The 4,667-nt window shown below is 41.6% G+C and overlaps 1 protein-coding gene across 6 annotated transcripts in view; it reads left to right on the forward strand.

Annotated features, from left to right (window-relative positions):
* Window positions 1-4,667, forward strand: part of LOC101983738 (nesprin-1-like) — a 191,322-nt gene that overhangs the window by 101,287 nt on the left and 85,368 nt on the right. The gene's annotated exons all lie outside the window — the stretch shown is intronic.

Genomic DNA, 4,667 nt, shown 5'->3' on the forward strand with positions numbered 1-4,667 from the left:
GAAAATGAATATTTCTGATATGATTTTCTTCAACTATTCTCTTATTCCCTCCCCCATAAAGGAATTTCTTTTTAGAACATAAAATTGACATGAAATAGCAAATATGACCATTCTGTCATGAAAAACATTACAAAGCAAATGGTGGATAAGAATTCAATTATGTGCTTGTACCTACAGACTAGTAAGGAAATACACGTTACATACATACACACACACACACACACACACACACACACACACACACAAACTCACAGCATAGTCGTATACACACGCAACCTCACCACACACTCCCACTAGCAATAGTTTACTTCCCCTGGCATACGTGCACACCCACACACATATAAATATTTTTAAAAGGAGGGAGACATTTGATTTTCTTGCAGTCCCCAAAGGACGACAATGGTACTTGTTACAGAGCACCTCTACTGTGGTAAAGGCAAAGGCAGACTGGCGTAGAAATGGGGAGCCCCACCCTGCCTCACCCTTTGGAATGACTGCGATACCCAGGGGCTCACCAGGCAGCGTCAGCTCCTTAGCCGCAGAAACCTGTGCACGTTCTCTGAGTTTCTAGAACAATGAAAGGACAGGCGATCCTTTTAGAGCCACATCACAGGACACGGACCTTATTTGAGGAAGGTTTTAGAAAGAATGGCTCAACAGGAAAGCCCTTCACTTACAGTGCAAGAAGTCCATTTTTGAACTCCTCTGACTTGGCCAAAAAATGTTCTGCTTCCACGAAATATGGATTGCTAAGACCAAAGGGGACTGTGATGAGTAAGACTTCTAAATATTCTACAAACAGAAAGACAACATAGCATAATCGTGGTCATGGTTCCATCAGTTCTTGAAAAGCAGTGGGAACAAAGCGACAGCCTTTACTTCCTGTTACATCAGGCTCCAATCAGTTGTCCTCATTTCGCTCTGCCTTTGGGCTTCCACCCCTCTGATCCAAATCTGGCCAAAGAGTCGTCTTGGTTCTGTATCTATACGTGAAACCACAGATATACTTCACCTGAAAGATTTCATATCTGTCAAATGAGAAATAATTGTTCCGTGGTCATCAAAGATGCTGTGTGCTGGGCAGAAATATACTTGATATAAAATGGGATTTCTTTTCATTCTGAAGTGAGTTTTGACAAATGCACATATTTTATTGATTTTACCCAACATTTACTTACATTCCCTGAGTCATCCAAGCAGGCAGTCAGAAACACATACGAAGTGTCTGCTGTGTTTCCAACAGCACTTAAGGGAGCTCACTCCTGAAAGGGGAGAAGGATTCAAGAGTTAAATCCATGCTGACAATTTTGTGAAGACCAAGAGACCCATTGAGGTTGGCCACAGCTAAGAAAAAAGGAAAGAAGAAAGAAAGGAAGATGAGGGGAAGAAAAAGGAGAGAAATGGAAAGGAAAAGAGGAAGAGAAGGAAGGCCAAGAAAGAAAGATGTAGAGAGAAAAGAAAGTGGAGAGGAAGGGTGTGAGTCAGACTGGCAAACCTTAGAGGATTGAAGGACCGGGGCAGAGGAGAAGGGTGTCAGCAACCCCAGAAAGAGGACAGTGGGCTGAGGACTGTCCAGCAGTCGCTGTAGGTTATCCTGAAGGCCAGTTCCAGAAGCACCCAGGAGCACTGTGCTCCAAAGATGGAGAGAGATGTCTGTGTGTGGTGCCAGATTGTGTGTTCATGCATCTTATCATCTCTGCATGTTACCACCCATACATGTTATAACCCATGCATGTTACCACCAAGGCATGTTATCAACACCATATTATATATGCATGCCATCACAATACATGTTATCACCATGAGTGCTATCAACTATGCATGTCATCATCCTTGCATATTATTACCCTTGCAATATCAAAGCTTTGGTGCCAAAGTTCTGGTAATGTTTATTATTTTGTGGAAATTTCCAGTTTCTTTAATTTTTTCTAGATATCCAGGTAAAACTTTATTTTTATTTTGTCACTAAATTTATCATATATTTATGAGCTTTTCCTTCTATTTCTCTTCATTTAAGTTTTTAGGATACAAGTTGGTACTTTGAGTGATATCTGTACTCTATAATGGTGATAAATGGATAATACAATAATTTGCCTGAAATCACATTGGCTTTTATTGCAACAGCTTTTTTATTCTAAATAATTTGACTTAAGTGTTTGGGATATAAAGTCTATTAAGTTTTTGCTATATAATAAGGAAGCAGCGTGAATGGTGGGATCCAGCAAGGAATGACTGAAAACGCAAAGGCTGCTATTTTTGAACATGTATTTCACAGCATGAGAACAAAATGTGTTCAGCTGTTCATCTCAAAAAGAAAGAGAAATCCATTTAAAATTAGAACTATAACATTCAGCCTCCATAATTCATGCAGTCAGTGAAAGAAACAGAAATGCTTCATTCCGCGGGCGGAGGAGAAAGTGGACCTCAGTGGAACACTGTGCATCTCAGCATCTCTACATAGAACACACTTTTTAAAATAAAAAAAGAGAGAGAGACAGTTGAAAGTGAAGCATTAGGCCTTTAGCAAAGTTCAGCAGGAGTCAGGAAAACATGGAGCTTGAACTCTGACAAAGGGACCAAGTTTTGTTTCTGGGACTCAATGGTGAGCCCATCTCTCGCCACGGGACATTGACATGAAATCCTTACTGCTTTGCCTACTGCTGGCTCTCCCGAGCACTCTGATGAACTCCAGCCTACGCAGCATCTCAACAATGCTCAATGTGATAACGTCAGAGATACTGGTGAATTGAAATGGCCTTTTTCTTTGGCATACAGGAGCAGAGAGGGTTCAGTGATCATGTGTACTGCCTGTACACTTAGGGTCTCCTGACTCGGGCTCCTCTGAGAGGAGGTGTGCTGAGTACCACTCTGTGAGTTACAGCACAACCCGCTGCACACTTCAGGAACACCCTGTGTGGTCCTATAGCCTAGGGGGAAGTGCCCTCCAGAGCCCGAAGCTCCTTGAGTCCCATCAGATGCCTTGTTCATGGTGAAGTGGCACTGTTCCCCTTGGTCTGGGGCAACCCCTGTTGTTTTGTCCAGTTCTGCTATGAACTCTGTAACTTTTTAGTTCACAGTGTCCTCTTTGCTTTTCATCTGACACCAGCTCACCTTGTTAAAAACTCTTCTTCTAGAAAGGATCTGGCACATAAATTAAAGCCTAAGCATTAAATATAATGAGGTTTTAATTTTTCAACTTATTGAAAATATATTTTTATAAAAAATATTCTGATTACAGTTTCTTCTTCCCCAATTCCTTCCAGATTCTCTAGGCTTCCCCACTCACCCAATCTACATCCTTTCTTTCTCATTAGAATACTGACATAATTAATAATAACATAAATAAATAAATAGACCCAAATAGTACAAAACAAATGGGGAGAAAAACAGGCACAGAAAAAGCACAAGAAACATATACAGATGCTGAGACATGCAAATTTGTACATACAAAAAAAAAACACATAAAAACAAAATTGCAAGCCTTAGTATATAAGTAAAAGATGTGTAAGGGGTAAAATCCTTTAACCAGAAAAAGCACTGAGAAAAACCCTCCACTAACACCACTGAGTTCGTTTTGTGTTGGTCATCCCCAGTGAGATCCCACTGGAGAAAAGTAATTTTTCTTACATGAGCAGTTATCAATTACAGATAGCTTCTGGGTTAGGGATGGGGGCTTGTGTCTACCTCTCCTCTCAGCATTAGGATCTCATCTGTGTCAGACCTGTGCATGGCCATGTGTGCTGCCAAACACTCCATGAGTGCATATGTTCCTCATTCCTGTCGTGTCCCAAGACCTTGTTTCCTTGGTGTCTGCCTCCTCTGCTTCAGAGTTCCCTGAGGGGAGTGATATGGTGGAAATATCCTATTTATGTATGAGTGTTCCAAGATCTCTTGCTCTCCATGCATTGTCCACTTGTGGGTCTCTGTATTTATCCCCACTTACTGCAGGAAGAAGCTTCTCTGATGGTGGATGACAGAGCAAGATACTGATCTGAGTATAACAGAATGCCATTAGGAATCATTTCATTGCTATGTTCTTTAATCAGAACACTAGCATTTTGCCTGCCCATAGGTCCATGGCCTGTCTTGTTTCAGGTTCTTGGATACCTGGTCAGCCTCAGGCATGGGTTCCACCTCATGGAGTGAACCTTAATTCCAACCAGGGGTTGGTTACTCCCACACGTATTGTGCCACAATTGGACCAGTGTATCTTGCAGGCAGGGTCACCATTGTAGACTGAAGAGTTTGTGTCTGGGTTGGTGTTTACCTTTCTTCTCTAGTAGCATGCAGAGTACCTTCCAGGACCTGAGCACTAGTCAGTGGGGCTGGAGGCTCTATGAGGGCACCAGCTTGACTTTTTTGAGTTCAGTGATAGGGTATAATGAGGTTTTTAGATATCTAGTTTTATTTATGCCAGTCTAATTTTCTTCTTAAAGCTTTCAACATGTAACTGGTAGTTACATATAAAGATAATCAAGGAGTCTGGAGTATAGTTTAGTGGTAGAGCCTATGCTTAGCATAAAACAGCCTTGGTTCAGCTCATAACACAAATAAGTAGTGAATGGGTGGATAGACAGATGGATGGATGGACAGATGGATGGATGGACAGATGGATGGATGGACAGATGGATGGATGGACAGATGGATGGATGGACAGATGGATGGAT

This window comes from Microtus ochrogaster, linkage group LG9 (genome assembly GCF_000317375.1).
Source record: "Microtus ochrogaster isolate Prairie Vole_2 linkage group LG9, MicOch1.0, whole genome shotgun sequence".
Classification (NCBI taxonomy): Eukaryota; Metazoa; Chordata; class Mammalia; order Rodentia; family Cricetidae; genus Microtus; species Microtus ochrogaster.